This window comes from Phoca vitulina, unplaced genomic scaffold (genome assembly GCF_004348235.1).
Source record: "Phoca vitulina isolate PV1807 unplaced genomic scaffold, GSC_HSeal_1.0 scaffold20, whole genome shotgun sequence".
Lineage (NCBI taxonomy): Eukaryota > Metazoa > Chordata > Mammalia > Carnivora > Phocidae > Phoca > Phoca vitulina.
Window position 1 is genome coordinate 13,688,478 of NW_022589723.1, and position 12,119 is coordinate 13,700,596.

The following is a 12,119-nucleotide window of genomic DNA, read 5'->3' on the forward strand; positions in this document are numbered from 1 at the left end:
ACGCACCCCAATGTTTATAGAAGCAATGTCCACAATAGCCAAACTGGAAAGAGCCCAGACGTCCATCAACAGATGAATGGATAAAGAAGATGTGGTATATATATAATGGAATATTACTCAGCCATCAAAAATAACGAAATCTTGCTATTTGCAATGACATGGATGAAACTAGAGGGTACTATGCTAAGTGAAATAAATCAATCAGAGAAAGACAGATGCCTTATGATTTCACTCATATGTGGAATTTAAGAAACAAAACAGATGAACATAGGATAAGGGAAGGAAAAATGAAATAAGATGAAAAGAGGGAGGCAAACCATAAAAGACTCTTAACTGTAGGAAACAAACTGAGGGTTGCTGGAGGGGAGGTGGGTGGGGGATAGGGTAACTGGGTGATGGACATTTAGGAGGGCACTTGATGTAATGAGCACTGGGTGTTTTATGCAACTGATGAATCACTAGATTCTACCCCTGAAACTAATAATACAGTATATGTTACCTAAATTGAATTGAAATAAAAAATAAAAAACAAAAAAAACCATAGGGCATTGCCTGGGTGGCTCAGTCGGTTAAGTGTCTACCTTCGGCTCAGGTCATGATCCTAGGGTCCTGGGATTGAGCCCTGCGTTGGTCTCCCTGCTCAGCGGGGAGCCTGCTTCTCCCTCTCCCTCTGCTGCTCCCCCTGCTTGTGCTCTCTTGTGTGTTCTCTCTCTCTCTCTCAAATAAATAGTCTTTAAAAAAAACCCATACTTGTCATCTCAATAGAGGCAGAAAAAGCATTTGACAAAATTCAACATCATTTTATGATAAAACTCTCACAGAGTACATATAAAGGCAACATAGTTGCCTAACATTATAGCTAACATTATACTCAATGGTGAAGAACTGAGAGCTTTTTCTCTAAGATCAAGAACAAGATAAGGATGTCCTCCATTCTCACCATTTTTATTCAACACAGTACTGGAAGTCCTAGCCACAGCAATCAGACAAGAAAAAGAAAGAAAAGTCATCCAAATTGGTAAAGAAGAAGTAAAACTTTCACTATTTGCAGATGACATTATACTGTCCATAAAAGCCTTGAGACTCCACTAAAAAACTATTAGAACTAATCATTGAAGTCAATAAAGTTGCAAAATACAAAATCAATGTACAGAAATCCATTGCATTTCTATACACTAATAACAAAGTAGCAAAAAGAGAAATTAAGAAAACAATCCCATGTATAATTGCACCAAAAAGAATAAAATACCTAGAAACCTCTTTGTTTCTAAAAACAAACAAATCTAAAAAACAAAACAAATAAACCTAACCAAGGACACGAGAGACCTATTCTCTGAAAACTATAAGACACTGATGAAAGAAATTGAAGACAACACAAACAAATGGAAAGAAACACCATGCTTATGGATTGGAAGAATTAATATATTTAAAATTACAGATTCAGTGCAATATCTACCGAACACCAATAACATTTTCCACAGAACTAGAACAAATAATCCTAAAATTTGTATGTAACCACACACAAAAAATCACTGAATAGCTAAAGCAATCTTGAAAAAGCAGAACAAAGCTGGAGGTATTGCAATCCCAGATTTCAAGATATACTACAAAGCTGTAGTAACCAAAACAATATGGTACAGACGCAAAAACAGACATGTAGGTCAATCGAATAGGATAGAGAGCCCAGAAATAAATCCCGCTTACATGGTCAATTAATCTGCAATAAAGTAGGAAAGAATATAAAACAGTAAACACAATCTCTTTAATAAATGGTAATGGGAAAAATAGATAGCTACATGCAAAAGAATGAAATAGGACCAGTTTCTTACACCATATACAAAAATAAAGTCAAAACAGATTATATGTTGGCTAATTGAACATAATAATTAAAAAAAAAATGGGGCACCTGGGTGGCTCAGTCATTAAGCTTCTGCCTTTGGCTCAGGTCATGATCTTAGGGTCCTGGGATCGAGTCCCGCATTGGGCTCCCTGCTTGGTGGGAAGCCTGCTTCTCCCTCTCCCACTCCCCCTGCTTGTGTTCTCTCTCTCACTGTCTCTATCTCTCTGTCAAATAAATAAATAAAATCTTAAAAAAAAAACAGATTAAAGACCTAAATGTGAGGCTTAAAACCATAAAACTTCTAAAAGAAAACATAGGTAGTACTCCCTTGGACAAGTGTTGGCAAGAATGTGAAGAAAAGGGAGCTATCATGCACTGTTGTTGGGAATAAACTGATGCAACCACTTTGGAAATCGGTATAGAGGTTCCTCAACAAATACAAAATATAAATATCATTTTCAGTAATTCCACTATTGGGCATTTACCCAAAGAAAATGAAAACACTAATTTGAAAAGATATATGCACCTCTATGTTTATTTCAGCATTATTTACAATAGCCAAGATTTGGAAGCAACCTCAGTATCCATCAACAGATTAATTGATAAAGAAGATATTGTGTGTGTCTATATATATATACACAGAATACTACTCAACCATAAAAAAGAATGAGATATTGCCATTTGGGACAACATGGATGGACCTAGAGTGTATTATGGCAAGTATAATAAATCAGACAGAGAAAGGTAAATACTACATGATTTCACTTATATGTGGAATCTAAAAAACAAAACAAATGAACAAACAACAACAACAACAAATAACAGAACAGACACATAAATACAGAGAATAAACTGGTGGTTGCCAGAGGGGACAGAAGGGGGAGATGGGCAAAATTGGTGAAGGGGATTAAGAGGTACAACTTCCATTTATAAAACAAATAAGTCACAGAGATGAAAAGTACAGCATATATATATATATATATATATATATATATATATATATATATATAATTTTAAATATAATAGTATTTTAATAGTATATGCTGACAGATGGTAACTACACTTATCATGGTGAGCATTGTGTAATGTATAAAATTGCTGAATCCCTATGTTGTGCACTTGAAACTCCTAACATTATATGTCAATTATACTTCAATAATAAAATTTAAAAAATAGAATAAAAACTAAAAAAAATTCTATATAAAATGAACATAGGAAATAGCAACACCCCCCAATGACAGACAGTGAAGGATGTTGTCAAAATATATTAAAATTTAGATCTAAACTACAGAAAGTGAAAACCAATTCATACTTCTATCATTTAGCATGGTGCTTTTGAGATTCATCCAGGTTATTCTGTGTATCAGTCATTCTTCCCTTTCTATTGCTATATTCCATCATATTGATACACTGCAATTTATCTGTTCACCTGTCAATAGACATTTGGGTTGTTTCCAGTTCCTGGCTATTGATAACATATTTGTGTGAACATATTCTTTATTTCTCTCATCTAAATATCTAGGAGTGGGGTTGTTGGGTGAAATGATGTCTGTTCAATTTCATAAGGAACTGCCAAACTGTTTTCCAAAGTGGCTATAATATTTTGTATTCCCACTAGCAGAGAATGAGAGTTCCAGTTGTATTGTACCCTCAGTTTTGTCAGTCCTCTTCACTGTAGCCATTCTAGTTGTGGGTAGGGGTATTTCATTATGATTTTAATTTGCATTCTCCTAATGACTAAGGATACTTGGCATTGTAAAACAGCTTTATTGTGGTATAATTGATATACAAAAAACTGTACATATTTAATGTGTACAATTTGATGAGTTTGGACATATGCAAACACCTATGATACCATTACCAAAATCATGGAAATAATATATCCAACATCTCCCAGAGTTTCCTTGTGTCCCTTTGTTTGTTTGTTTGTTTTGGTAAGAACATTTAACATGAAATCTACCCTCTTAAACTTTGAAGTGTACAATACTGTTTTGTACTGCAGATCGCTAGAATTTATTCATCTTGTGTAACTGAAACTCAGTTTTGTTTTCATATATATTCTTTGGTGGAGCATCTATTCAAATCATTTGCGCATTTGAAAACTGGACTGTCTTCTTGTTCTAAGAATTCTTTAAATATTCTCTATCAGGTGTTGGCAGATTTTTTCTTAAAGGGCCAGCTAGCAAGTATTTTATGTCTGTGGGGTATAAGGTCTGGATTGCAATTACTTAATTGTAACATTTTAGCATGAAAGAAGACAAACAAGTAATAAAACTCGACTTACAAGAACAGGTGGCTGTAATTTGCCTATCTCTGTTCTAGATACAAGTCCTGTTATTAGATACATGTTGGGCAAGTATTTCCTCCCATCTGTAGCCTTCATTTTCATTTTGTTAACAGTATCTTTTGAAGAATAAAAGCTTTTAATTTTTATGAAGTTAAATTTATCAGTGTTTCCTTTTATAGATTGTGCTTCTTGTGTCTTATTTAAAGAAATCATCACTAACCCAAGAACATAAAGATTTAGTCTTGTTCTTTTCCTATGGTTTCTTACAGAAGTTTTATAGTTTTAGGTTTCACATTTAGGTCTATGATCCATTTGATCATATTAAGTTGTTAATATTTTTGTGTATATTGTAAGATAATATAAGGTAATGTTACTTGAAGACTCTTGATTTTTATTTATAAAGCAACTGTCAAGCTTCTTTTTCTTTGTGCATATGAATATCCAGTTATTTCAACACTATTTATTGAAAAGTCTATCCTTCCCACACTGAGTTGCTTTGACACTTTTGTCAAGAATCAACTGGCATGGGCGCCTGGGTGGCTCAGTTGGTTAAGCGACTGCCTTCAGCTCAGGTCATGATCCTGGAGTCCCTGGATCGAGTCCCGCATTGGGCTCCCTGCTCGGCAGGTAGTCTGCTTCTCCCTCTGACCCTCCCCCCTCTCATGTGCTCTCTCTATCATTCTCTCTCTCTCAAATAAATAAATAAAATCTTAAAAAAAAAAAAAGAATCAACTGGCAAAAAATGTGTGGGTGTATTTCTTTTTTTTTTAATTTTTATTTTAATTCCAGTTAGTTAATAGTTAACATACAGTGTTTTTTGTTGTTGTTTTGTTTTGTTTAACATACAGTGTTTATTAGTTTCAGGTGTACAATATAGTGATTCAACACTTCCATACATCACCCCGTACTCATCACAAGTGCACTTCTTAATCCCCATCACCTATTTCACCCATCCCCCACCCACCTCCCCTCTGGTAACCATCAGTTTGTTTCCAATAATTAAGAGTCTGTTTCTTGGTTTGTCTTTCTCCCTCTCTCTTTCTTTTCCCCTTTGCTCCTTTTGTTTCTTAAATTCCACATATGAGTGAAATCTTGTGGTATTTGTTGTTCTCTGGCTGACTTAATTTCACTTAACATTATACTCTCTAGCTCCATCCATGTCATTGTAAAATGGCAAGATTTCATTGTTTTTTATGACTGAACACACACACACACACACACACACACACTGCATCTTTATCCATTCATCAATTGATGGACACTTGGGCTGCTCCATATCTTAGCTATTATAAATAATGCTGCAATAAAAATAGGGGTGCATTTATCTCTTTGATTTTGTGCTTTTTATATACCCAGTAGTGCAATTGCTGGATCATAGGGTAGATCTATTTTTAACTTTTGGGGGACCTCCATACTGTTTTCCACAGTGGCTGCACCAGTTTGCATTCCCACCAACAGCGCAAGAGTGTTCCTTTTTCTCTACATCCTTGCGGACACCTGTTGTTTCTTGTGTTGTTGATTTTAGCCATTCTAGTAGGTGTGAAGTGATGTCTCATTGTAGTTTTGATTTGCATTTCCCTGATGGTAATGATAATGAACATCTTTTCATGTATCTGTTGGCTATCTGGATGTCTTCTTTGCAGAAATGTCTGTGTCTTCTGCCCATTTTTAAATTGGATTATTTGTTTTTTGGAGGTAGAATTTTATAAGTTCTTTATATATTTTGGACACTAACCCTTTATCAGATATGTCATTTGCAAATATATTCTCCCATTCCATAGGTTGTCTTTTAATTTTGTTGGTTGTTTCCTTTGCTGTGCAGAAGCTTTTTATTTTGGTGTAGTCCCAATATATATTTTTGCTTTTTTTCCCTTGCCTCAGGAGACATATCTAGAAAAAAGTTGCCAAAGCTGATGTCAAAGCTTGTGTTCTTTTCTAGGATTTTTTATGGTTTCAGGTCTCATGTTTAGGTCTTTAATCCATTTGAGTTTATTTTTGTGTATGGAGTAATAAAGTGGTCCAGTTTCATTCTTTTGCATGTTGCTGTCCAGTTTTCCCAACACCATTTGTTGAAGAGACTGTCCTTTTCCCATTGGATATTCTTTCCTGCTTTGTTGAAGATTAATTGACCATATTGTAGGTTTATTTCTGTGTTTTCTATTCTGTTCCATTGATCTATGTGTCTATTTTTGTGCCAGTACCATACTGTTGTGATGACTATAGCTTTATAATATAGCTTGAAGTCCAGAATTGTGATGCCTCCAGCTTTTCTTTTTCAAGATTGCTTTGGCTATTTGGGGTCTTTTCTAGTTCAATACAAATTTTAGGATTGTTTGTTCTAGTTTTGTGAAAAATGCTATTGGTTTTTTGATAGAAATTGCATTAAATGTGTAGGTTGCATTGGGTAGTATAGACGTTTGAAGCATATTTATTTTTCTAATCCATGAGCAAGGAATGTTTTTCCATTTCTTTGTGTCCTCTTCAATTTCTTTTATCAGTGTTTTAGAGGTCTTTCACCTCTTTGGCTAGCTTTACTCCTAGGTACCTTATTTTTTTTGGTGCAGTTGTAAATAGGATTGTTTTCTTATTTCTCTGTCTGCTGCTTCATTATTGGTGTATAGATATGCAACAGATTTCTGTACATTGATTTTGTATCCTGTGACCTTACTGAAGGTAAGGGTTATATATATAGGGTTATATATATATAGTATCATAGTATCATGTCTGTATACAGTGAAGCCTTTGGATGTGCTTTATTTCTTTTTATCATCTTCTTGCTTGGCTAAGACTTCCAATACTATGTTGAATAGAAGTGGTGGGAGTGGACTTCCTTGTCGTCTTTCTGACCTTAGTGGAAAAGTTCTCAGTTTTTCCCCATTGAGGATGATGTTAGCTGTGGGGTTTTCAGAGATGGCCTTTATTATGTTGAGGTATTTTCCCTTTAAGCCTACTTTGTTGAGGTTTTTTTTTTTTTTTTTTTATCATGAATGGTTGTTGTACTTTGTCAAATGCTTTTTCTGCATCTATTGAAATGATCATATGGTTCTTACCCTTTCTCATATTGATGTGGTATATCACATTGATTTGTGAATATTGAACCACCCTTGCAAACCAAGAGTAAATCTCACTTGATTGTAGTGAATGTTCTTTTTTAATGTATTGTTGAATTCAGTTTGCTAGTATTTATTGAGAATTTTTACATCTATGTTCATCAGGGATATTGGCCTGTAGTTCTCTTTTTAGTGGTGTCTCAATCCGGTTTTGGTATAAGGATAACGCTGACCTCATAGAATGAATTTGGAAATTTTCCTTCCTTTTCTATGTTTTGGAATAGTTTAGAAGGATAGGTATTAACTCTTCTTTATTTTTTATTTTTTTTGTGTGTGTGTGAGCCATGTTTTAACCCATCAGGGTTGAACTTTATTTTTTTAAATCTTTTTTTAAATTTTTAAATTTTTTTAAATTTAATTTTATTATGTTATGTTAGTCACCATACAATACATCATTAGTTTTTGATGTAGTGATCAATGATTCATTGTTTTCGTATAACACCTGGTGCTCCATGCATTTAATACCCATCCTTAATACCCATGACTGGGCTAACCCATCCCCCCACTCCCCTCCCCTCTAAAACCCTCAGTTTGTTTCTCAGAGTCCATAGTCTCTCATGCTTCATCTCCCCCTCCAATTTCCCCCCTTCATTTTTCCCTTCCTTCTCCTAATGTCCTCCATGCTATTCCTTATGTTCCATAAGGAATAAGTGAAACCATATGATAATTGTCTTTCTCTGCTTGACTTATTTCACTTAGCATAATCTCCTCCAGTGAAACCATATGATAATTGTCTTTCTCTGCTTGACTTATTTCACTTAGCATAATCTCCTCCAGTCCCATCCATGTTGATGTAAAAGTTGGGTATTCATCCTTTTTGATGGCTGAGTAATATTCCATTGGATATATGGACCACATCTTCTTTATCCATTCGTCTGTTGAAGGGCATCTTGGCTCTTTCCACAGTTTGACTATTGCAGACATTGCTGCTATGAACATTGGGGTGCATGTGGCCCTTCTTTTCACTACATCTGTGTGTTTGGGGTAAATACCCAGTAGTGCAATTGCTGGGTCATAGGGTAGCTCTATTTTTAAATTTTTGAGGAACCTCCACACTGTTTTCCAAAGTGGCTATACTAACTTGCATTCCCACCAACAGTGTAAGAGGATTCCCCTTTCTCCACAACCTCTCCAACATTTGTTGTTTCTTTCCCTGTCCATTTTTGCCATTCTAACTGGTGTAAGGTGGTATCTCAGTGTGGTTTTGATTTGGATTTCCCTGATGGCTAATGATGATGAACATTTTTTCATGTGTCTGTTAGCCATTTGTATGTCTTCTTCAGAGAAGTGTCTGTTTATCTCTTCTGCCCACTTTTTGACTTGATTATTTGTTTTTTGGGTGTTGAGTTTGAGAAGTTCTTTATAGATTTTGGATACCAGCCCTTTATCTGTAGTGTCATTTGCAAATATCTTCTCCCATTCTGTGGGTTTCCTCTTTGTTTTGCTGACTGTTTCCTTTGCTGTGCAGAAGCTTTTTATCTTGATGAAGTCCCAAAAGTTCATTTTTGCTTTTGTTTCACTAGCTTTTGGAGATGTATATTGAAAGAAGTTGCTGTGGGCGATGTCAAAGAGGTTACTGCCTATGTTCTCCTCTAGGATTTTGATGGATTCCTGCCTCACATTGAGGTCTTTCATCCACTTTGAGTTTATCTTTGTGAGTGGTGTTAGAGAATGGTCGAGTTTCATTCTTCTGCATGTGACTGTCCAATTTTCCCAGCACCATTTATTGAAGAGACTGTCTTTTTTCCATTGCATGTTTTTTCCTGCTTTGTCAAAGATTATTTGACCATAGAGTTGAGGGTCCATATCTGGGTTCTCTATTCTGTTCCATTGGTCTGTATGTCTGTTTTTGTGTCAGTACCATGCTGTCTTGGTGATCACTGCTTTGTAATATAGCTTGAAATCAGGCCACGTGATGCCCCCAGCTTTGTTTTTCTTTTTCAACATCTCCTTGGCGATTCGGGGTCTTTTCTTTTCTTTTTTTTTTAAGATTTTATTTATTTATCCGACAGAGAGCGACACAGCGAGAGGAAACATAAGCAGGGGGAGTGGGAGAGGGAGAAGCAGGCCTCCCGCAGAGCAGCGAGCCCGATGTGGGGCTCGATCCCAGGACCCCGAGACCATGACCTGAGCTGAAGGCAGACACTTAACGACTGAGCCACCCAGGCGCCCCTCTTTTCTGATTCCATACAAATTTTAGGATTGTTTCTTCCAGCACTTTGAAAAATGTCATTGGAATTTTGATCGGGATGGCATTGAAGGTATAGATTGCTCTGGGTAGCATAGACATTTTAACAATGTTTATTCTTTCGATCCATGAGCATGGAATATTTTTCCATCTTTTTGTGTCTTCTTCAATTTCTTTCATGAGTGTTTTGTAGTTCCTAGAGTATAGATCCTTTACCTCTTTGGTTAGGTTTATTCCGAGGTATCTTATGGTTTTTGGTGCTATTGTAAATGGAATCGTTTCTTTAATTTCTCTTTCAACAGTTGCGTTGTTAGTGTATAAGAAAGCAACTGATTTCTGTGCATTGATTTTTTATCCTGCACATTACTGAATTGCTGGATGAGTTCTAGCAATTTGGGGGTGGAGTCTTTTGGGTTTTCCACATAAAGTATCATGTCATCTGCGAGGAGGGAGAGTTTGACTTCTTCTTTGCCAATTTGAATACCTTTTATTTCTTTTTGTTGTCTGATTGCTGTTGCTAGGACTTCCAGTACTATGTTGAACAACAGTGGTGAGAGTGGGCACCCTTGACGTGTTCCTGATCTTAAGGGAAATGCTCTCAGCTTTTCCCCATTGAGGATGATATTCACTGTGCATTTTTCATAGATGGATTTTATGAACTTGAGGAATGTTCCCTCTATCCCTATACTCTGAAGAGTTTTAAGTAGGAAAGGATGCTGTATTTTGTCAAATGCTTTTTCTGCATCAATTGAGAGGACCATATGGTTCTTCTCTCTCCTCTTATTAATGTGTTCTATCACATTGATTGATTTGTGAGTGTTGAACCACCCTTGCATCCCCGGGATAAATCCTACTCAGTCATGGTGGACGATCCTTTTAATGTATTGTTGGATCCTATTAGCTAGGATTTTGTTGAGGATTTTGGAATCCATATTCATCAGGGATATCGGTCTGAAATTCTCCCTTTTGATGGGGTCTTTGCCTGGTTTGGGGATTAAGATACTCCTGGCCTCATAGAATGAGTCTGGAAGCTTTCCTTCTGTTTCTATTTTTTGAAACATCTTCAGTAGAATAGGTATTATTTCTTCTTTGAATGTTTGGTAGAATTCCCCAGGGAATCCATCAGGCCCTGGACTCTTGTTTTTTGGGAGGTTTTTGATCACTGCTTCAATCTCGTTACTGGTTATTGGCCTATTCAGGTTGTCCATTTCTTCCTGTTTCAGTCTTGGCAGCTTATAGATTTCCAGGGAGGCCTCCATTTCATCCAGATTGCTCAGTTTATTGGCATATAGTTGTTGATAATAATTTCTAATAATTATTTCTATTTCCTTGGTGTTAGTCGTGATCTCTCCCCTTTCATTCATAATTTTATTAATTTGGGTCCTTTCTCTTTTCTTTTGGACAAGTCTGGTCAGTGGTTTATCGATCTTACTAATTCTTTCAAAGAACCAGCTTCTAGTTCTGTTGATCTGATCTACTGTGTTTCTGGTTTCTAATTTATTGATCTCTGCTCTAATTTTAATTATTTCTCTTCTAATCCATGGCTTAACATCCTTTGTTACTTTTTCTCTAGTTCTTTAAGGTGTAAAGTTAGTTGGTGAATTTGGGATTTTTCTGTTTTTTTGAGTGAGGCTTGGGTGGCTATGTATTTCCCCCTTAGGGCCGCCTTTGCAGTATCCCATAGGTTTTGGACCGATGTGTTTTTGTTCTCATTGGTTTCCATGAATTGTTTAAGTTCTTCTTTGATTTTATGGTTGACCCAAACATTCTTGAGCAGAGTGGTCTTTGGCTTCCAAGTGTTTGATTTTTTCCAAATTTTTTCTTGTGATTGATTAACTCTTCTTTAAATGTTCGGTAGAATTCGCCCGTGAGGCCATCTGGTCCTGGACTTTGTTTGTTGGGAGTTATTTGATTGCTGATTCAATTTCTTTGCTGGTTATGGGTCTGTGCAAATTTTTTATTTCTTCCTGTTTCAGTTTTGGTAGTTTATATGTTTCTAGGAATTTATCTCTTTCTTCAGGTTGTCCAACTTGTTGGCATATAGTTTTTCAAAATATTCTCTTATAATTGTTTGTATTTCTGTAGTGTTTGTTGTAATTTCTCCTCTCTCATTTGTGATTTTATTATATGAGTCCCTTTTCTTTTTTTCTTGAGAAGTCTCGCTAGGGGTTTATTAGTTTTATTGATTTTTTTCAAAGAATCAGCTACTGGTTTCATTGATCTGTTTTGTGGTATTTTTTAATCCTGTATCATTTATTTCTGCTCTAATCTTTATTATTTCCTTCCTTCTGCTGGTTTTAGGTTTTGTTTGTTGTTCTTTTTCTAGCTACCTTAGATGTAAGGTTAGGTTATTTATTTGAGATTTTTTTTTGTTTCTTGAGGTAGGCCTGTATTGCTATAAACTTCCCTCTTAGAACTGCTTTTGCTGCATCCCAAAGGTTTTGGATCATTGTATTTTCATTTTTATTTGTTTCCATGCACTTTTTAATTTATTCTCTACTTCCTGGTTAACTATTTCATTGTCTAGTAGCATGTTATTTATCCTCCATGAATTTGTAGTCTTTCCAGATTTTTTTCTTGTAGTTGACATCTAGTTTCATAGCGCTGTGGTCAGAAAAGATGCATGGCATGGCTTTGATCTCCTTGAATTTGTTGATGCTTGTTTTGTGGCCTAATATGGGATCTGCTCTGGAG